The following is a 27678-nucleotide window of genomic DNA, read 5'->3' on the forward strand; positions in this document are numbered from 1 at the left end:
AAAGAAATATCAGCTTTTTAACAGGTGAAATTAGACTATCACAAAAAAAAGAAAACCATTTCTCTTTTGTGTTTGTTGGTGTTTCATTGGATATTAAGGTGAATCCAGAACAATGCTTACTTCTGTCTGTCCAGGAGCACATGCAAGACGGTAACTTCTCACTATTTCCAGCTGCTAGGTACCTACCACACCACATTTAGCACTTCGAGTCCTATGTGGTTTTTCTCAAGAGATCCAGACTGAAAATAAAAACTGTGCTTTAGAGCTACCAGGCTACCAGACAGAGTGAAGCTATTCCAATATAGCTGAAGATCTGGCCTGTAAGAGGCAGTGGTGTCCATCGGCAGAAGAGCACTGTTAGGAGGCATTTATACTGGCGCCAGATATGCTCCCTCTGCTTTGTTTCTTGCTCGTTTTCTCTGCACTAAGATCATGGAGCTTTTTTCTTAACTGCTATTCATTACAGTTCTCTCCTGGAAAAATACCAGTAATTTAAAGGTTAATAGAATGCTGATGTCACTGTAATTAGAGCAGAGGAAAAACATTTCTGTAATTACTGTTAATGCTTTCTTGCTCTTCAACCAATTAGATATGGCCCCCAGCCTGAGAGGGAAGGTGGGTGTAGAGATCTGTGTGAGCAAGAACTTGTGACAGGGAGATCAGACTAGTGCAGAAATGATGCTTGAGTCACTTTGGAGCATGTTGGAAATTGGTCATTAAGCAACCCACCTGGGAAAAATAGAAGCCAAAATGTCAAGGATGAGCACGTCATAAAAATGTAGTTTATGGAACTGGCTAGCCTGAAAAAATTCAAGACATGCAGTTAATCAAAATTATTTTTTTTATTTTCACTACACTGCATTACAAATAAACACATTACTTAGGAGCTTTACATTTTCAAAAATAGGTAGTGATACTGCAGAGCTGTACATACAGATGAGCCTGTGATAGTGACCCCCAGGACAGAGCTGATAGTCTGATAGCACCCAGATCGTTCTTCCTAATGCAGTTGGTTGGTGCCGTGCCTGGTGGCGTGCACCAGCAGCTTCCCATGGAGGGAGTTAGTGCCCTGAAGTGTGCAGTGAGGTCTCTGTTCTGCCTCACTAGGTGGGAAGTGGTGATTGAGAGCTCAGTGGATTAACTGTAAGCAAATGGAGTAGCTGAGCTCAGGAAGTTTTCCATCCTGCTGATGGGAGACCTCTGTCTGAACGGCTGGCAAAGCCCCCCACCTGCACTGCCCTGGGGTACCCCGGGGTGGAAAATAGAAATCTCTCCCACTGATTATTATCCCATCCAGATAACGGGTCCAGCTATCTTTACGTGACCCGGCCAATAGCAGTTTACCAGCAAGAACAGTCCTTACTACGTAGCAGGGTGCCCTTATTGAACAAAGGGACATAAGGCCCTAGCCTGGCTGCCCTCTGCTCTGCAGAGGTTGCTGGCTTCCCTGGCAGTGATGAGGGAACACAGCCCGTGTCAGACCTACTTCCATGGCCTTGCTTTCAATGCCTAGAGTCACTTCTGGTTTGAACTAAGATATCAGGCTATGTGTGAAGTCTGAGGCTTTACTGTGAGAGGGAGAGAGCAGTTATGTGATAAAATGTCCCAAACACAACTATACTTAACATATGAACGCATCTCAAATCCCTTTTTGCCCTTAATGACTATATCTTTCTTAGGTACACTTTTAGTTCAGCATGTTTTCATTTCTTTCTTTGAAAGGAGGAAAGATTTACTTTCAAAATCTGTTAAATTATAAATCTTGCCATTTTGACTTCAGATTCTTAGATTTCTGAACTCCCACTTTACATTTCACTACCTGCAGTTTGTCCATATGGCTGACTTGATCATGATGGAGATTTCTATATTTTGAAACACTCATATTTTTGGATAACTTTTTATACAGATATTACTGGTCAGTCATACTGTTTTAGTCTAGTCCATTTGTTTCCTTTCTAAATTACAGGTTCTTCTAATTAGCCAGTAAGCTTAATCAGTCTCTGAGCTGGGCCTAAACACTTTAATTCACATACTTTTGCCTTTTGGAAACTTTTAATGGCTGCCTTCATCTTATAAATGTATTTCCTCTATTTTGCTAGTTTCCAGCATGACTTTTTTGAGGATCATCATCTTAATTATAGATTGTGGTCAGCCAGACTTACTGGCTGAGGCCTCTGCTCATTGAACAGCTTCCTTGGCTCTGTCTGTTATATTTGTGCAAAGCCATAATGTAGATTTTCATTATTAGCGTACAGGAAAATTTTCACAGGGTGGTATAATGTTGCAATGTATATAAATACTTTTTTGGTATGTTTTTAATGTAGATGGAAATTAAATTTATAGTTATTCAAAATTCCATAATGTTGAAACAGCATAAAAAGAGAATAATTTCTGCATTGTAGAAGTTGTTTCAAAAATGTCAAGAAATTGCTTTCCATGTCTTCCAAAGTGGTTTATAGGCACACACTTCTGGGTGACCGATCCCCTTGATTTCCTTCAGCATTCAATATATTTTGTCTTCACACACAAACAAACCATTTATCTTTTATGTAAGTAAATATATATTAATTTAATGAACCAAAGTTCAAAACTGTTGGGTTTTTACTAGAAAAAGTGTTTATTTGCACACACCTAAGACCTTAGGAAAAAACCTACTTACAAAAAAGTCATCATATGAGTTTTACTAACTTTAGTGGAGTTGCATCTGCACAATTACTAATGAAATTCTAAACTCTGATGGATCCAGAAATCATCAGGCTACCACTGAGCAAGCTGGTGCAGTGATAGGGCAGAGTGCAGTATTGTGAAGACATACTAACTTCCCTCTTTAAAGCGATGTAACGCTGCTCGCGTGGCACTGTGCTTAGGCTAATTAGCTCTGTCCTGCAGAGCTGGCTCATTCAGCACTAGCTCAGGTATCTCTGCATCCTGTAGTATTGTACAGTGCAGACATGCCCTGAGAAACTAATCAATGAAGAGCAGAAAAGAAGAATAAATTTTGCTATTGCTATTTTTACTATCAAATATTTCCCAGATTCCCTTTGGTAGACCTGTTGTTAGTCACCTCATAACTTGCATGTGTCACAGTAGATGTGGATTTTTAAAAAAGAGTTTGCGAAAAACTAGCTATATGGTTCAGTTCAGAGCTGGCATCCCCTGGAGGAGCTTGGAATGAGAGAAGCAGCAAGTGCAGGTGAAGGTCAGAGAGAAGTTGGATGATGTGATAATAGACAGGAGCAGATAACAGTAAAAGTTTCATTGCAAAGGGAACAAGCATGCTAGATAAGGAGGAAGATAAATAGGCCTTTGAAACTTCAAATCTTCTCCTTTCCAATTTAACATATGAAAGTGAATTATATCTGAATGCTTATGGGGATCTAAAACTGAAAAATAGCCAAGGTTCTTTTCTGACTTTTTTTCAATGTTCCAGTAGCTCAGTTTTCACTTTGAAACACAACTGGCAAGCAAAATTCTCATAATGTGATCTGTACGTTTTAGAAAGGCATGTCCTCCAGAGATGATTATTACAACAGCAAGTATTCCTTTCTTGTACCATCACTGAGTGATCAGGACTCTTGTGTGGACTCAGAATGTTGTACCAAACTGCTCCTGAGTGATTTTAATGATTTGCAATTGCAAATAAGTTACAGTTTAGCTGTACTAAGTCAAATGTAATACTGAAACCGCGTCCTTGAGTATATATTTCTGTATTACTTTTAAGTAGACTAAACTATTTGATTTTTACCTGGTGTGTCCGTAGTCTGCATTAAATTCCGTAGTCTGCATTAAATTGTGATCGTGGTTAAAAATCTGAGAGACCAGAGATCTTCATGGTCTCAGGCTTAGTACAGGCCTTTTTTATACAGGCCAAACTGATTAAGAAGAATTGTAACATCTGAAGACCTAGCATAGCTTTATTATCTCTAATTCTTTTTAATGTTTTGACTGAGCGTGACATGGAGTATGGACCAAATAAGTTAGCCATTTCGAACAAAAACAGAAATTGGAGGAGTTGTACCTCTTTTACAGATTCGAGAGCTCTTGACAATTCAGGGAATAAATGCATGGGAGAATGAAGGCTATCCTTTTTATCTGAACAAAACTTGTATCTTCAGAAACAAGGAATCCTGCCCTTCGGTTAGCTGAAATTGCTGTAATTCAATGCAAACATTAAATTAATCACTTTAGTACAGTGGGAAGATCACTCTTCAAAAGGTGGTTCATCCCCTCACTTTTAGGTTCAGTTTCCAGCTCCAGCTTTTTCTAGTTATCATCATCACTGCTGTTTAGACTACCTCAGGCTAAACCGAAACTAATCATAGGCGTGCAGCGTAGAAAATCTACTTGACCAGAAGTTGTTCTTCACTCCCACTTCTCAGTTAGGACTAGGTCCTAACACTGTGCTCGTTCAGCCAGACTCTTCCTCTGGTCAACAGGGTGACTAATGGTCCTGACCTTAGTGTTCTTCTCTGTCTTAAAGGCAAGGCATAACATGGCAGCCAGGTGAGTCAAATATGGCTATGCCAGAAAGTGGAACTGTCATGTCAGACAATCAGCAGTATTTGCATTGCTATAAAACTTAAGGACGCAGTGGCCACACAGAGATCCTCCTGGCAGAGAGCATTTTCAGAGGACCTGTGCTTTGCTCAGACTCGTGGAAAGGGGTTGGCTGCTTCAAGCTCCAGTCGAGCAACCCTTGGATGTGGAGAATACTTATTTAGGTTGTGAATGGACCTCCAGAGAAAGGTTGTGATCTTTGTGAAGGCAATCTCTGCAGGAAGCTGCATGACCAGGACTAGCAGTTATCAAGAGAATAAATCTGCAGCCTTCTCCAGGAGCTCCCATGCACACTTCTGAGGGATAGTTTGCCACTGAGTTGGAAGCTATGGTATGGGTGTCTAAGAGCTCTTGTGCCTTGTTGAATCTTTCTTTAACACACATTTTTCCTCCTCTTCTTATTTCTATTGTCCTCTGCTTCCCCTTACTCCCTCAACCCCAGATTTGTGAAGACATGGTGACAATATGCAGCTAACGGTTCTTTGTCAAGTCCTTGAAAACAAGGCGTACATATCTTGTCCTCTTTATGAGATGTTTCATTTTAACGTGGTACAGTATGGAAAACATTGGATGATGTAAAGAACCCATATTGACTGGCATAAACATCTTAAAGGAAGATCTGATATGGACTTAATGCACATGTTGATTGAAAATAGCATTTCATTTTCTCAAATTCACAGCTAATGGCATGGAACTCTCAAGGACATTTAAAACAATGGGATAGTTTTCTAAAAGAAATTGCATGAGTAAAATCACCAAATACCTTTAAAGCCAGTAAGTGTTCATTATTGCTCCTCTTCTGAACCTGTGAAAAACATTTTTACTTCATTTTTAAACTCCCATACTGCAAGTTTATTTCAGCAGTTTCACGTTCAGTTTTTTATCTAGCAGCAAGAGGGATAATTTGCCCACACAAGCTTTGCGGTTTCATGGTGAGTAAGAACAGTAATAAGATAATGGTCTTGCTACTGCAATTAAAGGTGAAAATTATTTCTTTTAAATTTGCAAATATTTTCAGTAGATACTGGGCATAAACTTACAGACAGCTATATAATCACTTCAAGAATCTACACTAATTTTCAAAGGTCAAAGTACTAGCATAAAGAAGGAAAATGAGATGTAATGTACTTAGTTTCTGTAATACCTACTTTCATAAGACTGCTATCAACAGCTTTGGTATTATAATGAGCAGAATTGTCGAAATAGGAGAAAAGATTCCGTACCTTTTACTGTAATCTGAAATTTATCTTCATAAATATTTTTACATGCACATTTGTTAAATGCAGTAGTCACTCCAGCTGAAATTATTTTGTCCTTTACCTTTTCCCATATGTCTAAGCACCTAAGGAAAAATGTGGTGTTTTCATTTGTTTCTATCTTAGCACAATAGTTACACAATATTTTTCATGTGAGAAACTCCAAAAGCTCTTAGTAATTTATTTTAAAAAAATAAAACAAAAAAATAAAATAAAACAAAAACCAAAGAGGAACATGGTACAAAGGAGAGGAAAATTTAACAAAAAACATGGGATAAAAACCTGTTAATAATGTTTCTGCTATGAAGTGATGCCTTTAGGCTCACACTATTTCCCTTGCCAAATGACTGCTGTTTGCATGTGCTGGCTTTTGCCTCTTCAGATAGAAAACACTGCTGTGGTAGTATTAATAGAGCAGCCAAATGGTTTAATTGCAGGAAGGGACAAGAAGTTTTCCTGTAATTGGATAAGAGTATCTTCCCCTGGCTGAAAGTTTAGCTTGTGGCCAGTTATAACCTTTCTATTTTCAGCTGAAACCTGAATCCTTGTTCTTTACAAGGAGAATGCTGCTTTCTGTTAATATTCCTCTATAATTGAAAGGAGGGGTTGATTGTTGAGTGTGTAGTTATGGATCAATATTAGGCCTCTAAATTTCTCAGGAATACATTCACTTCTATCAAATTCTTTACTGAAAATACTGTGTTTGGTAGCTCTATAGATCCCTTGACATGACTTAGCTGACAAACAGCAATCCATAGACCACATTCTGTGAACCACTACCCGAAACCATAAAACTATATGAAATGCAAACATTAGTAGGAATTTCCATTACAGTCGTATTATGTTGTTCAGTACTGCAGTATTATGCTGTTTCTTGATCCCTGTTTAAGATAATTTTCTTATCTATAAAATAGTAGTAGAAATGGTAAGTACAACCACTATACTTCAATAAGTATGTTACTCCATAGCATGACTGTTATACTAAGAAAAAAAGTAAAGACCTATTTCATCTTTTTCTGGGCACCAGTGGATGTTTGTTTCTACCCTTTTCACTGCAGGGAAATGGTTCTTTCCTACAACATATGAGCTTGTATCTGATTATAACAAGATATTTTTGAATTTATATTCCTAGTGTGCTTAATTATTATATAACTGAGGTCCAGTGTGTGTCATGAAATCACAGTCTCTGTCTCTCTTCACTTTTGTGCAGCTAAGAAGGGGCAATTAAGCTGAGAAAATAAATGTATATTTCACAAGAAACTGCAGCAGCCTGCAATGCCCTCTGTTCACAATCTCATAACTGAAATACGTTTTTATTCGGTGAGGTTGTATTAGGTGCACAGCATGAGTCTATATCATACTGAAGACTCCTTGTTGGTAGAAATAGCTGTTGTGTAAATATACTTCACTTTTAAGACAGGGAGAAAAGTATAAACCCGGGATCAACTCCTGTTAAATGACTTCATGTTGTTATTTTAGGCATGAGCACTGTAGCTAGTTGCAGATTTTGATGGATGCAGTGCATAATTTGTATTTTGCCTATGGCACAGCATGCAGTAAGAGAGCTTATTGCAGGACCTAAGTATTGTACACATGAAACTGGCTGGTCCTTTATTTTAGTAGCGATTCTGTCATTACTTTTCCCATGCAAAATTATACAGTTTCCCCCAAATTAGTTTTAACTTGAATTGAAACAGCTTCTCAGGTACAGATTTGCTTTAGCCATCACTTTCATTCTTTTCTTGTGTATGTGGTGGGTTGCAATTTTTATCAATGACACTTGGCTACCTCTGTCACTAGGCATTTAACCTTTTTTTGAAAATAGATGTGTGAGAAGGCCTTTCGTGAGCTAGCGGAGCTTGCTTTCAAAACTCAGTGAGTTCCCAGTCGTACAAGCCCTCTGCAAGATTAACTCAAGGCAATAGGGGATTTAAAAGTGAAAGGGGAGAAAAATCAGGTCAGCAAGAAATATGAATAGAATGATTAAATCAGTGGGAAATGCTGTGGTAAAAGACAGAGGATTCCAATTCTAGTTATTATAGATTGGGAAGCTGAGATGCTTAATAGCAAGGAAGGAGAGTATTGCTTGAGAATTGGATTGAATTGGCAGAGTACATCCAATCAGTCTCCTTCTAATAGAATGGTTGAATATGTAATATAATGTGATAAAAGTGTTTGGTCTCTCTGCTTTTTAATAGGACTACTGTGAACGTAGCTCCAGAGGAGAAGATCATTTGTGTTTCCTCTCACCAAAGGGATGAAGTAGCTAAGCATGCATTTGTTACTATGTGGTTTTGTAGTTTCTATTTTACAATAATGCTGACAAAATCTGGGTGGACCTAGTTCATCATGTCCTATTCAGGAAGGTCAGGATCCAGCCCTGATGCCATGGTCAGTGCCTGTGTCTGTATCACCAGTTATACGTTGGTATCAATACCTTCCAGCTGATAGTTTGCTGTCCTTTAAGTCCTAGCTTTTACAATAGTAATAACATTCCCAGCTGCACTGAAAATGGATACAGACAGGAAGGAGCACAATTTAGGTATCCTAGGAAGAGTTAAAGTTGACATGAAAATCCTAGCTTCTATTGAAACCTATTTATAAGAGAAGTATGCAGTCTTGCTGAAGTATGATGTTCTGTGGAGTTTGGATCATGTGAGGTAGATGTTCCCTGGGGTTTTGTCATCTCCAGATGAGATAAATATTCTTGGCTGGTGATTGACTTGTTCCAGACATGCACAAAATTGCAAACACAATGGAACCCCAAACTTCATTGGGAAATCTAGTCACTTCTTTAGTATAAATATTCAACAGGAGGAGATGAGACAGACTTTCTCACTATGGCATTATATATGCAACCGGCATGATGTCATTTTACTTCTGTTCTTAGATAGTACAGTACTGTCACACCATAGAAACTAGAGGTTGAAAAGTCTATGCCAGCCTGTACGTTCCCCGCACTACATGGATGCAAAGCTATCTGAAGTAACTGAGGGCACAGAAGCAACAGAGAATGCCTGGATTAAAGTTTGATGGCAAAGGTACACATACCCTGAAGATCGGACTTGTATCACTGTCATCTGACACTTCAGAGTGCTGTTCAGCAGTGTGTGAATTGATGACACACTGTTTACTCCTCTTCATGCTAACTCCCTGTGTGGGCATGGTTTGTTTGTGTATGTATGTATATATAAGTGAATTCAGCTATCATCACTGCACGGGGAGTGAGTGTGGAGCAGCCAGAGAACCAGAAATTTGTAGCTCAGCTTGTAGCCCAGCTTACTGTACACTAACTTCCTTTTGTAGAGAGACCCTACCCTAATCAAATTAAAGCCACTATAATTATAAGTGTCCATGGAGAGGTCTCATGCAGTTAAATAAAGGAGTAAAACGTGTTAACTTTCCCATTTGTCCCTCTGTAGGTGAGCCCTAAATATCTTTACCATTTTTTCTAACAGCCTTCACAAATCCTTCACAAGTCCAGTTTCCTGATGTCAGAACAGAACTGGGATCTGTAACCCACATCAAAGTTAACTTGTGGGATTTTGCTTTGCTTTGCTTTTCATAGTTATGGATGCTAAGCTTTGATAATGTGCTTAGCACTGTAAGAGGCAGTAAAAATGACACTTGCTGGCCCAAGGAGTGTGCAGTCTAACAATAGACAGACAGTGCAAACTGTGCTGGGGGACCTGGGGAAGGTACTTCTTAGAGAAATGTTTCTTTTTTTAAATAGTGGTTGAGTGCCTGACAACATTTACATTAACATTGGTTAGTGTTATATGGCTTCAAGAAAGATGAGAGTTTAGAGAAGGGATTTGGCTTCCACAGATTTTATTCTACCACATGCAGAGGGATCAGATCACTTGGCCATTGATCCTATAGTCATATAGGTGCCTGCCTTCCTTTTTTTTTTTTTTTTTATGTGGTACTTGACCTTGCCCGTTCATCTGTGCTCCTTACAGTTTACACGCTGACTAACAGGCTACTCACAAATGCAGAGGAGTTTATGTCCTATCAAATGTGTTATTAGTACAGTACTCTGGGCGCTTCCTTGCATACTAAGGAAGTTTTGCTGGACTTACACTGATGTCGGATATTGCTGTACCAAAAAATCATCTCCAAGAAAATAAGCTTCTTTAGTTTATGGGTTTTAGTAAGTCCTTCAAAGTAAAATTGATATATTTGGGCTCTTGCTTTCTCTTTCTTAGTTACACGGATATGTGTAGGATTAAAACTTCTTTCTCTGTTAGAGATCTTCTCTCTTTTAGTGAAGTAAGTATCCTTATTTTCTGAAGGGACAATTCTATTGGTAGCAAAAAGTGTCTGAAGTCCAAAGTCCAAAGTTGAAAAGCTTTCAAGTGCAGCAACAGTGCAGATTGATAAGCTGTTTTGGGCTGATTTTGGGACAGAATACACATGAGGAAGGGTCATGCAGTAAAAGTGAAAAAAATTGACACAAGGCTCAAGGGAAGTCAGTGAAATTCCCACATTAGGAACTGGAATAGGCCTAAAGAGAAAACAAGAGGGTCTTTGGGGTAAAGCTGATGATTGCAACATAATTCCCTTTGCTCTAATTCTTTTGCCCTGTTTGAGCTTTTGTTTCAGGTACAGATTCTGTGCTTGCTTGTATTTTAGCCTTGACTCTAGAAGCAGCTGAAAGCTCATTATTTCCCATTGCACACATGAGAAATCAGTTCTCACACACAATAACTGGGTTTTTTATTTTGATTACTCCAAAGAAAATGGATCTCCCTTTTAGAGTAGCAATGAAGTCTTTTACTAAACCTGATGGGACACATCCAGGCTCTAAACAAAGGAATGTGGTGTTGTTTAAATGACAAATTAGTAGATCTATAGCTTTTCTCAGATGGCAGCAATTACTGTAGTCATGATTTGTCATAATTAGTTTGAGAATATTAATTATCAATTTCTCTTCAGTCTATTTATTCTGAAATAGACACAAACCACTGATAATGACCAATTTCTCAGGGACTGGTTTGTATTATCATTCTTTCCTATGTTACTGCCATTGCCTTCGGCCTCACCTGCACTGGGTGGCTTCAACCGGTAACACTCTCGCTCTTTTGCAATAGCTTCTGTAACTCATCTGCTCTGGGTTCAGAGAGTCCTCACAGAGACTGGTTTTACCTGCAGATGTTGTGCAGTGTTGTAAAAGAGTGTTTTGTTGTCTCCTCTACAATGGTTGAGTGGGAGTTCCTTTACAGTGCGCTGTGGGACGTCTCTCTGGGATTGTGAAATCCTTAGCATCAATTCAGTTGGTCCTCTGCACCCCATCAAACTTTGTTTCACAAACTTGGTGTTTGTTTTACACTTGTGTATCAGCTTCTCTTTAAAAGAAGAAAGTAGTGCCTGTATAGATACTCTTTTTTCTAGTACTCCAAACTATACTTTCTTGTGATTTCTGACTTGTTTTTCAGCAGAAATGGCAATTCCTGGAGGCTCTGTTTCTAGCTACGTAGCTCTAGAAACAGACAACTGAATTTAATTAAAGGTGAGCGTGTTCTGACGATGTGACAAGCAGACTTTGCCCAGTGCCGCTGGCAGCACGCACGTTGCCACAGCTCTGCACCTGCCTGGTCTGAAACAGGGCAGACTGCAGGTCAGAGCACCCTTTTTGACCAGATCATGGCTCCAAGGACAACAAGTCTCAGCATGATGCGTTTCATCTTGGTGTGCCTGTGAGTATCTCAGCAGAGGTTTGCAGGCTTTGACTTGTCGATTACTAAAGCTATCCCTCCATTGTCAGGCAGCACAGACTACTCGGCAGGTCTGAGCTGACTGCATTTGTTCCATGGGTTGCACACTGCTGTGTACGTTCGAGCCAGACACCAGCAGCCCATTCTCATGAGTGGGTGGCAAAGCTTTGTCAACAGAGGCCAAAGAGAAAACACTAATATAATGTGGGAACAGAGCTGGTGGCTCAGCTGTACTAAAATGAATCACCAATTCAAGTTCAGTCCTTCATTTCCAGGCTGGCAGGGGCTATGAGTGCTGATAAGGCACATACTCAGCTGGTGCAAACGTGCTTCATTTCGCTGTATCTCAGCTGCTCCCCAGCGTGAGGCACGTCCAACTTCCCGTGACTGGAGTGATGATTCAGTATGAGAGTTTTGTGGGTTATGATGAAAGGGGAAGCCCAAGGCTGTAAGAAAAAGAGGAGAAATCTTTATTTTTGGGGAGGGGCAGGGAGGACAGATTTTGAGATGTGGTAATAGAAAACAGAAGGGAAAAACATACTTAGCTGTGACAAAATGTTGCTCTTCACTGCTCTTCATTTGTGAGCTTTCATTTGAGAAGAAATTCAGAGATGGGATTTGCAAAGGGGCTTACATATGGAATAAGTTTTTACAAAATATATGCTGTTGTTGACAAACCTTTTTATTTCATCTGATAAAATTAAACAAATTTCAGGCTGTAATAAGCCAAATTCAGCGTAAGAACAGGTCACTGCAGCTGCTAAAACTTGGCCATGTATATCCACAGAGCCAAGAGCTAGTGGTTTAAAAAATGCATATTATGTGGTTTTCTTTTATCTTGAAAATTGACAGGATAATAAAGATATCAAGCATTTTTCTAAAGTAATTGTTAAAGTTTAAATCTCACTGTGGCAGCTAGGTATTTCATAATTAGCTAGAGCAACATATATGTCTTCATGTATTGACTCTTCAAAGTGTTTTGTTACAGTTTGACAAGGGTTTGGGATACTGGGTAACGGGGTTTACACTTCAACTTTCGTGGTCACACCAAAGCAGAAACCAGGAGGAGGTTAGAGAGCTTACAGTGTCGCAAGTGCAGGCAGATAGTTTACAGCTGAGAGTTGTTTGTTGCAGTGAAGATTCTATCTTCCTTAATTCAGAGATCATAAAATGGCATAGCAGATAAAACATTTGATATGTATAAATAAGTTAGAGGCTGTGGTGTGGGTCAGTCTGAAACATATGTACATAAAAGGCATGGCTGGTGGTAGCAATAATCAGTTTTTCCTCTCTGATTCTGGTGATCCTTACAAGCTTGCCTGGCCATTTTGTGGGAGAGGAAAGAGCTCTGTTGATGTGGAACCGCTAGAAGTGTGTCTCAGAGCTTGCCAGATCATCTAGAGCTATAGTTACTAACAGATTATCTTCTCCTCTCTCTTGTCTTTGATTTGCATCCTCTGCCTGTCCCTGACAAAAACATCAACCTCACAATCTCAGTTTGCTTGCAAAGGTACTAAGATTTCGCTTGTTACTCCACCCCAGCATGGCTGCAGTGAAGCAAAGCGGTCAGTGTAAGTTGTTATCTGGTTGTGCTTTGTTTTAACCTGTTGACATTAGCGTAGATTCAAATACTCCACTAAAGCTTCCAGCAGACCACCACTCATAGTTTAAGTCACATTTAAATGATTCATAAGCCATCACCATGCTGTAGGGTTTTCAGCAACAAGTAGGTAGAACCGTTAGCATGGCTGCATGTTCTGTTGGGCAGCTGGCCTCTGAAATTTTTAGAGAATGACTGTACAGATGGACCTAGAGAAGACAGAGCACCTCCTGTGCCCAGAGGAGCAGCCAAGCTTTTGATGTCTGAAACCTCTCCGTCCCCGCCACTAAATTTCTGTAGTGATTTCCAGAATCCAAAATTGAACACGCAGACTCTCCGCTGCATAACTGCCTCCATGGAAAATCCACTTGATACTGCAAAGTGTACGTGCATGTGTGCTATGCACCTGAAAGATACATGTTTATAAGAGAGAAAGTGAGAAGATTTGCCTTTTTAAAAGCTGTTGCCATTATCAGGAGAAATGAAGGGTGCTGATTTTACAGCATTAAGCCATCCTGCTGTATGGAGGGAAAGAAACATGGCATGAATCTGTGAAGAGCTGGAAAGTTTACAAAGGAATGATCCCACAGCTTCTAGCAACAGCAGCTGTGCTGTGACATACAGACTGATATACCGGTTGTCTGATCAATAGGTTTTACTTCTAGGACTATTATTTCTTGGCAGCCAACCTAATGTAATTACGTATGTTTTCCTGCAACAAGCAAACACTTTATGTGGTTGAGGAAACAGCTGCAGTACACTGAAGAGCTCATTTGCATAAATATGAAAGTCTAGTGACAGAATTACAAAATTACACATTGTGTAGGGTTACATGTTAATGACAAGGATTATAAATACCTATAGAGATTATAAATACCTATAATGCCCTCTTATTTAAAATGAATTAATATTTAACCATTTTGAACATTGAAAGACAGTTTGTCATCTGTCTATTTAAAAGTGTAACTGTTTAGACTAAAAATAACTTTGAATATGACTCTGAGCTGGAGATTTTTGCATCTTTCTTTATTTTCTCTTTTGAGCTGCTCTTCAAGGCTGGAAAGGTGTGGGGAAACCTTCAAAAAGGATTGCCAAGCCAGATAAAATATGCCCCATTTCTTTCAAACTTCAACTGGGCTCCTTGTTTTTAAATTCATAGATAAATTTCTGAAGAAACTTAATAAAACTTCTCATGTATGAACTACATAACACAGAAACAAAATCCCAACTGGTAAGTAATATGCAGGCTGTTAATCCGTGACCAGGGATATTTGCTGAGTAGTTACGTGAACTGCTTCCAGAAAAGGCCTAGTAACAGCACAAGCAGATGTGTATCAAAAAGAACAGATTTGGTGGCACAAAACTTAAAAGGTTTGTTTCCATCCCTCATCTGCTTCACTTTGTGACCATACAAGTGCTGGGGCCAAGAATCATGAGATCAGCCCTCTCTGCTTTTGCATCCGGAGCCCTGTGTATTCACAGTGCAGTCAGCACAGAACGGTGCTGACATAGCAAAACAGGTCCAGCTGAAGCTTTTGGTGCTGTCCTCATAGAAATGTCTTGGTTTGATTTCTTGGGTGGTTTTATGCAGATTTGATTGGTTGGTTTCAGCTGACAGATTCAGTTGTGCAATTTATTCAGCTCTTCATGAAGTAAGAACAGAAGAATGCTTCAAGTGTCATGGCAGCGTGATGAGATGAGCTCTAACTCATCTACTCATCATATTTCAAAATATGTCGCCACATTTTCCTCCAGTTGTTCATTCCGGCCGTCTGCTGGATGCTACATTTCTTGCCAGCAGCAGAAGAATCTACCTCAGTGCCCAGAGGGTGACGTGTGTCTGAGTTGGTTTTTGCTGACAGTTTTAACTTGTATCTAGACTTGGCACTGAAGCAGCTCAGGCACATGAACATGATCTGTTGAATGATACCGCAGTTCTGAGAGCTTGCTCATCTCAAGGAGGAAGTCCTACTTCTTCCCCTGCCTCTTGGTTTCATCCTGCCTTCCACCAGCCTTTGGGAACAGATATAACATTAATGAGAAAGAAAATGACCAGTGTTTTTGCCAAAGCAGCATGGGTTCAGTGGCTGGAGAGCACAGTGTGAAGCAGAAGAAGGAGGAAGAGGGAGACTACTAGTTCTGTGGGCAAGTTGTCAAACTGGCCTGTTCAGATTACTGATTCTGCAACATGATCCCACCGTCAGCTCTAGCAAGAAGACAGTAGCCCAAATCTGGAAGGAGGAATTGTCTAAAGCTCTCAGAGCCACCTTTGGCTTTACTGACAGCAGATTGCTGTAGCTATTGAATGATTAGTTTGCATTGGCACTTTGGGCCTTGAGGAGATAAGCTCTTACCAGTCGTAGAATCACGGCATCATAGAATTGCCTGGGCTGGAAGGGACCTCAAAGCCCATCTAGTTCCAGCCCCCCTGCGATGGGCAGGAACACCCCCCACTAGACCAGGTTGCCCAAAGCCCCATCCAACCTGGCCTTGAACACTTCCAGGGAGCTGACTTCCACTCAACGAATACGTTCTTGTTACCTTGGGAAGAAGGCGTTGGACCTCATAGTGCCCACACTCCATTTTGGGCAGGGCAAAATGGATCACAGGAATTCTGTATGAAAATGGCAGGCTCTGGAGCTGTTAGTCTGTGTTTCCACACTAGCTAGCACACTGGATGTGTGCCTGAGGATGCTGTGGTCAAGAGAAGACATACACAGAGGAGTTCTGCCTGCCATCTGCAGTGCTGGGATACAAGCTGCTTTGATTTGAAAGGTGTCTAGATGTGTTAGGGTGGACATGCAAGACTTTGAGAAAACTGAGTCTAACTTCTTTGTGTGGAGACCTGTAAAGTGGCTGATGAGCCCGTTCCATGCGGGGTGTTTGAGAAGCTTGTGAGTATAATACGTAGTCACCATAAAAGGAGATGCGAAAATGTGGTGATGAGACTGACTGAGAGACTGGAAGGAGCTCAGATCATGCTTCATGTGAGCTGCAAGTTGCCCTGAACAGGCAGGGTACGTGAGTATAGGTTTGGTGGTAAAGCACTCTTATAGTGAAAGCTCCCACTGTCTGTGTCAGAACAGCTGAAGAGACTCTTCTGGCCTTGTGTCTGAACCTGAACAAATGATGGTGACAGGCTGACAAAAGCAAATAAATACTTTCTCGGGTCAGTTTATTTGTTTTCATTTGAAAATTGTAAATGTTTGAACACACAACCTGCTTTTCTTATGACAATGCAAATATTATTGTGCTTGATCTCCCTGAAGTAAATGAGTTTTTAATACTGAGATTTAATGGGAGTAGAATCAGGCCTCTAGAGAAATCCGAAACAAGACTAAAACGCTAGCAATGGTTGAAAGGATAGTTGGATGAGGCCAGTCTTTCTGCTGAGGGAGAATGTGAGGGGCTGAACAGTGTAAGAAGTGCTGATAGGAAGACTGGTCATCAGGGCAGGAAGGAAAGTACTTGAATACAACACTTACTGACCATGAATCTTGAGCAGTGAAGATATTTCACAGTCATGCTAATTTTTCCAAGTTGAGATTGGAAGTTAGAATTAGAGGTGAGTCATGTAGTCATCAAAGTCTTGCATTTATTAGCAAAATGATTTATTTGTATTTTAAAAGCCTTTTAAACACATGCTTAGGGAAAATGCTTTCTTTGGAGGCAAAACTGGCTTAGGACACTCATAGAATGCCTGCCGTCTCTAGTTTCCTCCTCTGAGCACAAAAACCACACAGTTGCAACACCATAACAGAAGGTGAAGGAATTCATGGGATGGGGGAGATTAGGAACTTTTTAAACTGGCTTTGCTACTAAGAAAGGCTAAGGGTGCCGATCCACATCAGCTTAAGTTCATCAGTTCTGGGGCATGCCCTCCCACCCATATGTTCTTTACCACTTTCCTTGTGCCAGCAGTCATGCACAGGAAGCTGATTCACCTAAATTTTCCTGTGGCAAAAAAAAAAAAAAAAAAGAGCTTATGGTGTGATGGAGATGCTCCCTTATTAGCATGCAAGTATGTGATGAGCAAGCTTGTTTCCTCAAAACACTGTTGATACCTCTGAAACTGCAGTCTGATGAGACAATCAGTGGAGTTTCTGACTTATTATTTCCTTGGATCCAAACTGACTCTTTCTCTTAATGTGAATTACTGATCCAGTGTGAACTGTACTGACCCTTGCTCTGCTGGTACAAATTTATTAAGGAAAATATTGACTAGACAACTTACCACTGGCAGGCTTCAGGCTAGATCAGATGTCATCTCTCTTTTCCAACGCTGCGTGAAGCTGACCCAAAAGCCTACAACTTACAAACTCAGTTGTGTATCGGTCTGGCAGACGTAGAGCCATGTGCCAACATGTGATCCAGGGCAGACTTGTGAATGAGGGCGCTGAGCTGGTGCTAGTTTATTGTTGAAGAAAAGCACGAACGACTGTTTGCACGGCAATTGCCTTTGCCACCGCCGGCTGGGTGAGCAGAGCCTCCTGGCGCAGACGCAGCATATACCGGCAGCAGGAGTTTCCTCGCTGGCTGTGCCTGTGCAGGCACTGCTGCTTGCCTTGCACAGGGGCTTTTCCCAGCAGGCTGCGGGTGCCAGGGGCCTGGCTCAGCTGTAGCCAGGTGCTAAAGCAGCTAGAGGCCACAGCTAAAGAATTGCTGCCAAAACAGATGTTGCAATCGAGGGTTACAACCTCTGTGCTTTAAAAATGCTGTCTGCGTGGCTCAAAGTGGTTAAAATTATCTGCTCTCAACTTACCTTTATTCACACTGCTCACAGAGCTGTGTTGGGGAGGGGAGAGTGTGTTGGAGGGTTTATATTTGTGTCTTTAACATTGGCAGGAAGCATGTACAGAGCTTCCTGATCCTTATATGCTTGCCTTGATGCTTAGGTGCCTTCAGGACTTGATGTAATTTCAGAGTGAAAAGGTTTCCTTGAACTTTGCTGTCTTTTTCTTCAGTGTTGGACTGGGAGCAATGCTTCTGTGAATGACCTGCTCACATCTCTCACTGTGATTTTCAGGGTTGAGAAGGGTTAGTGGATGCTGAAAATTCCTGGTTTAGAACGGCAAGTTACTGGGATGAGTTGGAAACCTGCAGAAGGATCCAAGTGTGGTTTTGGGCTGAAGCAGATAGACTGGAACCAGTAGATATTTATAATAAGCTAGAAAGAACTATTCTAGGGAAGTAAGAGACCAATAAAAAGATGTGGAATTAAAGAAAACAAATGGTAAATATGAGAAATGAGAGTTGAAATCGTGTGTATGGAAGGTATATGAAATAGTATTACTTAATGCCATTAAGTAGTGTCGACAAATCAAATGTACATATAATGAGGAAAGATGAGTGAAGTAGGAGCAATACTCTTGTTGCTCAAAAAGGGGAGCAGAAAACTGTGTATGTATTCAAAGAGCATTAATCTATTCAATATGCCTCCTGGGTACTCTTACAGCTCTTACAAGCTGCAGGAAAGTGTATCTGGCTTCAGAAGAGGATGCTTGTGCTTTTCAGATGATCTTGCTGAGACGAATAAACAAATAGGGCCAGGAGTATGGAAATGATAGGTTGGTAGTGTCTTTTTGGAATTTAAACAAGTGTATTACTCAGTATGGAAATACTGTCTGAGAATTGATGGAACCCTGCGGACTTACTATAAAGATTGGATGATGAAAGAATGATAACACATGTGAGAACTGAAGCTGAAAAGGCATGCCAGTTAAAAGTGAGGCTGTAAATGCAACAGGATTGTGTCTTGTTCTCCAAGTTGTTTGAAATTCTCAAGCATAAGCTTCTTAACACTTGCTGGAAGAAGACATGCTAAAGATTACCAGCCTGAAGGTATTAGGGTATGCAAGGCATCAGGACTGGTAATTACCATGACCTCATACATAAATAATCATTTAATAACACAGCTGATTTTTGGAGCCTTAACAGTGTGCTGTCAGTGTAGGAAGTACAAAAAGAAGATTTGATGCAGGAAATGCCTTCCATCTAAGAATGTGTAAATGAAGGAAGCTTTGAAAAACAGAAAAGCAACCATTATTGTGTTCCGTGAAAAGGCAGTGAGGTTGAGCAAGAGATGCTGAATAAGAACCTGTAGGCAGGTTTTCAGATTTTGCCAATGTGAAGTGCGAATGGTAAGCTCCTAAGCAGAGCAGGCCAGGGGTTTGGTGATACTGGAAAATATCAGCTCCCACTAGATCAGTAGATTTTTGGTACCTTTTCAGGTCAGCTGATTTCCAATTAGGTTCTGAAATACGAATGTAAAATGCTAATTTTAGACGTATTTGTGTTTGAAAAGTGGGACTTTATCCATACAATTACTTAAAATGTCTGTTTTGTTACCTTGTTTATTACTCTGTTGTCTGAAATGTCATCAATTTTCTGGTTAGCATCAATTCTGGCAGTGTTTCCAGAGCCAAATATAAACTGCACAACATCTCTGTGGTGTAAGATGTGTAATAACTGGTAATTCGCTGTGCAGTTTGACAATAATTATTCATGGCTTTAGCATTTGCAACTTGATAGTCTATTTTAACAATACTGTTAAAAAGGTTCTCAAATAAACAATTCTGTAACTAAGCAATCATAATGAATTTACATAATGTGTGATAAGTACATTTAATTTTTAATTTAAATGTAACTCCAGTTGGAGTACCTCTGAAATCATTAATGGAAAGACAATGAAAAGTCATGAATGCTATTAACTATGAGTAGGAGACTATTTTTAGTCTCTATTCCCCACTATCACAGAAGACTTGGATTTAAAAAAATTGTTTTTGAGAACGGGTCCTAGATCCTTGGTGCAGGGCTCTATAGGCAGAGGTGTGTTTATAAGGGCAGTGCATATCCAGTTAAGAGAAGAATTTAATGGAAAACTTCAACACTTGATTTTAAAACTGTAGATTTTGCTTCATAATATCTAAATCTTACGTAGGGTGCAGTTGACAGAAGAGTCTTTGTAATATCTAATACCTTACATATGACGCAGTTGGCAGAAGAGTTAAACAATGAAGTATTGAGTACACCAGAACTTTACATGCCTGCACTAAAATTTTTCATCTTTTCTCACCCAATATTTACGGAGTGCGTTTTCTGAGGGCAGTACTAAGCTAGAAATGAATTATCCAAAAGTGAGGGTTTGTTTGTGGGGAGAGTTGTTTTTGTTTTTTAAACAAAACACAATGTATGCAGAAACACATTCTCGCACTACCCTGTAAGTAGTTGCAATTCAATGAATTAATTAGATACATAATTATATAATTTGGGCCAAATCTAGTAGTAATAATAATTTCAGAATTTGCTTCCATAACTTTTTGCTGTCTTTTACTTATTACTGAGAGGCCACCAGGAGGATTGGTGACTATTCTGTTCAATTCATTTTGTTTCAGAGCTCAAACCATTAATATCTGTTTAACATTGTACATTAATTCCCTTGTGTTTTCTTGCAGGATAGTAAGCTTTTTGAAGAGCTTATATTGTACTATAGTTTTATACAAGTTTTTTGGTTTTTTTCCTGAGGACACTATTTTGTATTTTGAAATGTTACTTCTTTATAGTTTCCATTGTTCATTGAATTTTCCAATTAGTGTCCACATCAGCTGAAGCCTGTGAGAATTCTCTGTGAATTACAGTATTGTGTTGAACTGCAGCAGTTATGAAGGTGCTGCGTCGGAAGATATGAAGCACTTTTCCCAAGTATACATCTGCAATTGCATTTATTTTAAAACTTGACATAAAACTTGAAACTGACGTTTTCCTAGATTTTTTTTTCTAATCTGTGTTTTTCAATCTCCTCTCTTTTTGTTTGAGGATCAATAATATCTATTGTGCCCAGAGGGTACATTTGTTTGTGTTACAGAACATCTCATGAGCCGTCATTTCCAAGCTGCTGGACTGTAAAGCCAAGCTGAGTAGATTCTCTAGTTTTCTTTTTAAATGTCACTGACTTCATTTCAGGTTTGTGTTTTTCTTCTAGTATCTTGACAGCTAGCTTTCTCTTTGTGTCTTCATTTATTTAATATTTCAGTATAGCTTATAATTTTCTACATAACAAGTGAAGGGCTACACTCCTCTCACTTCTTCCAGACAGAGAAATCCTGTAATATGATTTGGGATATTAGAAGGTAGGCTGTTGAAATAAATGACTGAAGGGTCTGGATGACTTTGCATGTGATCAGTGGCTTATGAGTGACTCCACAAATTATTACATCTGATCATTGCTTTGACTCCCATTGGCTTGATGGACACTGGGTCAGAGTCTGCATAAAGGAGCAGAATGAAGTCCCTGAACTCCTTCAGGACGTGACATGACCACCATTGTAATCATCCAGCAGAAAGCAAGTGGTTGGATAGTCCTCATAGTCCTCAGTACCCAAATGAGAGCTCGGAGACCTTGAGGTGAGGAAGACTCAGCTTTGTCTGATCGCATGTGAGCCTTCCACTCCAGGATACCTGACACACCTAAGAGGAGGACGGAGGGTCCCTAGGGGGGGCCATCAGCAGTAAGTCTCTGGTATTTCTGCAGTCCAGTTTAGATGAGTCACGCCAAATAGTTCCCAAAGCAGATAATGCATTCAGATGTCTTTCCTTTCTCTTCAGATGCATATCATGGTTATGCAAGTGGTCTTTGCCCTCTGTGGTCTTCTCAGGTTGAGGTTTCCATTTGATTTCCAGAGGCTGTTCCTGGACATGACATTTGTGAACCCTTTAGCTTATTCTACCCTGATTCAGGGATTCATACTTTTCATCCCATTATGTTCATAGTTACACCAAAAATCTTCATCCTGTGCTTCAGTAGGGCAGCAATAGATCAGACGCAACCTACACATAGCAGATAGCAGCAGAGGGAGTTCCAGCTCCCTTTAGTAAAGCACAGAAAGCCTCCTCCTTCTTCACTATTGCTTCACCTACACTGGGCGTCAGACAAAGTATGAGAACTCTTTAAGTGGTGTTTGAGGATGGTTACTACTAAATCAGTCAGTGCTATCATTTAATCAGTTTCCAAAGTCGTGAATGAAACTACTGATGTCAATAATAGATGATTCATTCATTTCAGAAGTACTAAATCAATTCTGTTGGTATTTAGCTTGCAGAGGTGAAAAAGCAAAATCAGCCTTCAAATACATAACTACAGAGTGTTAATTGGGATTCTAACAAGGATCCTTTGTTTTATCTTGTATTAGTAGTTGATTATGGGGAAAAAATTAATAGCAATCTTGACTCCAATCCAATTTCTTGTCAATTAGAGAAGGCCATATGATTTGATACAACTGGGAGGAAGGGAAGAGGGGTAAGTGATAAAGGTGGGAAACTGACAGCTGCTTCTGCCAGGTTTCTGTTACTTCAGACCCATTTTAGAAGGCCTTGTCCCCTGCTGTTTGTGTGGGACTTCTAACCATGGAGGGCAGAAACCTTCAACAGTGGGTGTTGAAGTGGGTATGAAAGGCTTGTGGCAGTGAGAAATTCTTCCAATACTAATAAGAAGCTAAACTGATTCTTGTACTGAAAATAGCAAAAGATTCAATACACTAACCCTAGCTTTTATCCTTTCCATCCTGGATAATGGATCCTTTTTGAGAAATATTTTAACCTTGAATACTGCTTAATCCTGCGAGCTGTATTAAACCTTTCAAAAATACCACTCAAGACAGCTGGATTTAGTTGGGGGCTGGAGGAAGAGACAGTTGTCTCATCTGAAGACACGTTCTTGGTACAAACTGCTGTTTGAGTGAAGTGAGTGGAGCTGAATAGATCCCACTTTAAAGGCAAGTCTAGTATCAATTTCCTGTAGACTACTTCCTTAGCCTGAGAGTACTCTTGTATTCTTTCTTTCCATCCCGAAATCATGATAACAGTTTGACACCTGGTATAGAACTCAGTTGTTAATTACCAGAGGCTGGAAAACCACTTCTCTTTATAAACAGAAGGACAGCTGAAATAGTTGATATATTCTTTTTCCTTTGGCATCTGAACTTGAATGTGTATGGTATTCAATGACAGCAGACTTCGACTCTGCAGTCAGGTCTTGGATATAGTGTAAACAAAGATTAATTTTTAAATTGAGTTTGTGTTTAAAAGGCTGAAAATCACAATTAAATTATTGCATTCAAGCTTCTCAAGTACAGTGCTTTCTAATATCTAAACATCATATTTGCTATATCTATAATATTTATCTATTTCTGAACTTGAAAGCCCAAATTGTTCTATTCCTTGTAACTTCAGAAATTATTTGAGATACTGTAGTGGCATTTCGCCTTTTTCTCAGATTTAAATAGCAGCAACTGATGAGAAAACATCAAAAATCAGAAGAGCAAAAACATTTTTGTCACCAATGAGCAACATTTCGTTTTAAGGTGATGTTTGTACCTCCACTATGACTTGTGATTGATGGAGGCTGTTTTGATAGAAATAAGAGAAACTAAGAGATATGGTAATTTTACCCAGTGATATTTTTTAAAGAATATTTGGAAAAATATATCGAAGCAGACAGGATTAACTGTGTGCTCAAATAATTTCTGTGGAAATGAGGTAAAACTACTTTAGGATATTTAGCATTTAAAAGAATTTTTAGTCTTGTAGCAATGTTAAAAATGCAGCCAGTTTCACATTCCCATTTGGCAAGTTTTTGACCTCAGTGTTCTAATCAGATGCAAAAACTTTTCTGTAACCTTGCATCTGAAACAGTTTTCTTTTAAACATGTGCTGCAGTGTAACAACCCAAGAGTATATGAGGAAGGCGCAAGGTAAGCAAGAAATTTATTTTATGGAATAGTCATAGAATAACCTGAATAATGAGCTAGATAGAAAATTTACTATTGATTTGAGCAGGTCTGGCTTTGGACATACGTAGACAGCTGCCTGGGGCAGAAAATCACAGCTTTAAGCTGGGGAAATGGATTTTGCTGCAGGCCTGACTTGGATTGGCTCAACAGTGGTAGAAGGATAGGTCCTCTGGGCACACTCCCTGACTAGCTCTGGATACCAAAAAAGAATGACCCTTTTGGTCCCAAAATCAGGCAATCCATCTACTACCATGACTAAGAGCTGCATCCCTCTGCAGTAGTCTCCTCTCCTGGAGGGAGGCTGGGGAAGGAAGGAGCCCTGGAGCAGGAGTATTCACTCATTTTCTTCTGCTCTTCTAAGAACCCCTGAGGAAAAAAAAAAGCTTCGCAAAGACTAGCTTGTTGATTGTTTTTGAACCCACCCACAGCCCACTGACTTAGAGAAATGACGAACTGGGAAACAACCATTTTCCAAAACAAACTGCACATGCTACCTCTTGTCTTTTCTTTCTCTTTTCGTAGTCAGATCATGAGTTCTAGTAAGGACCTGAAAGGTTTGCCCGTTCTTTACCATTATCCAGTCTTAAGGAAACCTTTCCTTGATACTATATAGAAAACTTACCAAAGATAAATAACGTAAGATTTGAGAACACAAAAATCTTGGTATCTATAAGTGAGAAGTGTATCAGCAATGACTTAGGATAGGGATTTTAAGCCTGGATCTGTTTTGTTGCAGATCTCAGTTTTTATAGCTAAGCTTGCACAGAGAACTTGTTCCAATAGATCATTCTCTCCTTTAATGTCTCGAGTCTTGTTCTGTTGTACAAGTCTTCGCAATTCAAAATTGCTTTTTTCTTTGTAGGTGAGGAATGAAATAAGCTCACATCAAAGCTGTTCTTTCATCTGTCTATTTTGACTCTCGAAGATGAGTCAGAGGACACCCACACATATACTTAAATCAGATCCACTGTTGTGAATGCATTTGGACCATCCATTATAGATAAAGACTCCATAAAGGAGGCTGACAAACTAGCCAGGCATCTGATTAGGCACAGAATAATTTCAATGGCTAATCAAACGAATGAATCCTTACTTGATTACATTTCAGTTTTGTATCAGCTAATCATGAAACCAGAAAATACACTAATGGATGCTGGTTTCTTATCGCACCTGTTCACAGGTACAATTGCTGTAATTTGGGAAGAAGAAGGGAGGGGGCAGCACTAATTTCCTAATCAAGAGCTGAGACAAGTAGCAAGCTCTAATATTCTTAATGCAATAGGTCGTTTTTTGCTAGAAGAAAACTAGAACTTTTCCAGGACTTGGAGATCAGTCAGCAGTGGGAGGCTGGGATCACTCCCCCACATGTCACAATGCATGTTTTTTTACATATATATGTTGTTCCTCAGGAAACATTCTGTATTACGTGGTAAAAAGAGACCTTCTTAAGCAAAGGGAGATTCTTAAGAAAGTGAGACAAATGACCTTTTTCCCACCCCTGAGGTCTCTTTCCATACTCACTGCCCAGCAGATATTAGCAGGGGCAAGAAAGGTCCCTGCAGAAAAACAGAAAAAGTTTGTAGTATGTATATTTGTACATGTCCACGTTCTTTTGGCACTCCTGGTGTCTCAGGAGCTTTGGTCTCAGATATAAAGATCACACTGGAACAGGCTCCCCAGGGAAGTGGTCACAGCACCGAGCTTGACCGAGTTCAAGAAGCGTCTGGATAATGCTCTCAGTCATACGCTCTGATTCGGTCGGTCCTGTGTGGAGCCAGGAGCTGGACTTGATGATCCTTATGGGTCCCTTCCAACTCAGGACATTCTATGATTCTATGATTCTAAGTTATCATATGGGGGAGATACCTCTGAATGCTCACCACCAAGGTCTCTGACTTTATAGTAAAAATCCTCAGGAACCATTGCAGTGCTTGGAAGAAATCCCATTGTGCTCTATGATAGCACAGAAAGCAGCAGTCCCTGCCCCAGAGAGCCCACTGTGTAAAACTGTGTATGTTTTCTTTTAATATAAAAAGGTGACAAAGGGGAAATATTGGAGGAAGAAAGGGAGATGAAGAACATTGGATTCTGCTTTTCATATAGCCTGGAACTGACAGTTCTTTGTTGCATGCAGGTAAGAGTTTTGGTACTAAGTTATGAACAAGATCTGACATCTACTTTCACAATGAATCCCACAAAGCAAAACAATTCTTGAAATTTTTTTTCTACACTGCCTCTGGTAAAGTATCTCATGAGAAACAAACTGAAATAAAAGCTGGGCCCTGATTCCTGAAAAGTAGGTCCTACCTTACAGGAAGCTAGTCTGCTGCTGCTGTATAGCCTCACAATTTCACCAGTGTCAGGAGAGCTACACTGAGTTTGGGCTGATATGCATTAGGCTGAAACTATTGCTAACAGAGCACGGTACTTACAGGAATGGCATTAAAACATCTGCCAATCAATACTGTCCAGTTCTTTGAAGAACTCTTAGTTTAATGCTGCTTACCTACACAGTATCTCCGAAGTCTAAGTAAAGAAAATAAAGAGACCAAAGGCAGCTGGATTAGCAGTATTAAGCCACGGTCAATCTACTGCATGCATTTTAATAGCTTTTGCAAAAGTGGAGCACTAGATTCTCTGCTGTGTAAATCAGTATAGATGCATTGAAATTGGCAGAACTGTGCTGATCTATATAGGCTGAGAACTGTCCCCAAGACTTCCAGCAACAGCTGTTTTAAATGGCTGGGTTTGATCTGTCTTTTGAAATACTAAGCCACCACATAGACTACATTTAAATTATCAGTGCTGATCAATATATGAGATATATCATAAATCTTTCCTAAACACCCCTCAGCCAAATTTCCCTTATTGACTTAAAATACATTCAACCTGAATCTTCTTTAATTTTTCATATAAGCTCCAAAGTTGCAGGAAAATAAAGTCTTTGAAAAGGTGAACATAGATAAACACTTCATTAAAAAGGTGTGGTGTTGCCATTTGTCATTTCATTGCTCATATAAAATCTGTGTCTAGAAATAATTTTAAAAAAACACCAAAAACAAAAACTGCACCATCTGAAGTGCCTAAAGTTATTTGAGGGTAAAAACTAAATTGCCAGAATCACATCTGGTGGTGTATTTAGGATTTTTTCCTACCTCTGGGCTTAAAAGAAGGGAACTAAGGGCCCATCCTGCAGAGAACTGAACACTTTTTCAGAGGTGCTAAGTAAATCTCTGACCCCTTTCAGAGGCATTAAAAGTTTCCTGGTACCTCAGCACAGATGCTTGGTGTTTCTCAGGATCTCTACATTGTATGAGCAGAAGAATAGTTGTGTTCACCATCATAAGCAGTTTTTTTATTTGTGACATGAGTTAGAGATTAAGAAAATATGGTAGATTTTTTACTATAAAACCAGTAATGATGTTCTGGAGGAATTTCAGAGGTCTAGGAAGGAAAACATTTCTTTCCGTGCTGGCATAGTCTTCCCTTCATATTCCTGGCTTACTTATACCTTCGGTGTGGTCCTTTGCCTCTTTTCTCGCCTGTGTACCTGAGGGCACTATCATCTGTGCTGGGCAGATCACTGCTGCTCACAGTCATGCATCCTGAACACCATACTTCTTCACTGCTCTTCTCCCTGTCCTTTTATCTCTGGATGTCTCTTGTCATGATGCTGTGACCACTGTGCTAGCACTAATCATTTAATTTCTTCCAGAACTCCCTCATCCTTCATCAATTACAGGAATTTTTTCCCAGGCGTG

At 39.8% G+C, this 27678-nt stretch overlaps 1 long non-coding RNA gene across 2 annotated transcripts in view; it reads left to right on the top strand.

The window, feature by feature from the left end:
* The window catches only part of LOC129208365 (uncharacterized), a 108672-nt gene that overhangs the window by 15516 nt on the left and 65478 nt on the right, over positions 1–27678 (top strand). For both annotated transcript variants that reach the window (XR_008577795.1, XR_008577796.1), the window contains exon 4: positions 25954–26051. This is a non-coding gene — a long non-coding RNA (uncharacterized LOC129208365). The remainder of the gene's footprint in view (positions 1–25953; positions 26052–27678) is intronic.

Source organism: Grus americana, chromosome 6 (genome assembly GCF_028858705.1).
Source record: "Grus americana isolate bGruAme1 chromosome 6, bGruAme1.mat, whole genome shotgun sequence".
NCBI classification, from domain to species: Eukaryota; Metazoa; Chordata; class Aves; order Gruiformes; family Gruidae; genus Grus; species Grus americana.